We start from the raw sequence: 660 nt of genomic DNA, 5'->3' as shown, positions 1-660 counted from the left end.
TCAGAACAACCTGTTACCTTGACAACGCAATTTTATCATTCAAGCCCATTGCTACCTTCTCTCACAGCAGGAATCAAATGTACCTTAAATGTATACTGCCGCAGGGTTTTACACCTCAATCCGAGGCAGAAATGAGACGCCGGACGTGTTAAAATGTGCAGAAAATTCAGAATTAGGATTTTTTTCCTCTCAATCGCTGCACAGCAGAGGATGTAGTGGATTCTGTTGCCTTCATGGTGGGATGGTTTTAGTCTGCACTGCCTCCAAAAGCATATCTGGCTGTAAGACGAAGGCAGATCCTAAAAGATGACAGTGTTGGGACGGGCGGCATTGTGGCTATTTTAGGCTTTTGTGATATTTCATGACTTGATGGCACTGTGGGGAGTGAACTCCAGGGGCTCACATGGAGGTGTTCAGGCTGACTACATGTAATTCCCCGAATGCCAGCGACCTCAGGACCGCTGCTATTTCCAAACACTCACTCAGGCGGCTATATTCCTAATTGCCGGACCATATTTGCAAGTTTGATCGTCCCTCTGATGACTGTTATGCAAGCTACATGCGAGCTTTCCACCAGGCTAGCCCATCTGCCGAATTACAGAAATATCCAGGGAGGCCTTCGGAGATCCTCCAAAGGCAGAAGAGTCAAGTTCGCAATTA

This window comes from Salarias fasciatus, chromosome 10, assembly GCF_902148845.1.
Source record: "Salarias fasciatus chromosome 10, fSalaFa1.1, whole genome shotgun sequence".
In the NCBI taxonomy this organism is placed as follows: domain Eukaryota; kingdom Metazoa; phylum Chordata; class Actinopteri; order Blenniiformes; family Blenniidae; genus Salarias; species Salarias fasciatus.
This window is presented reverse-complemented; position numbering follows the sequence as displayed.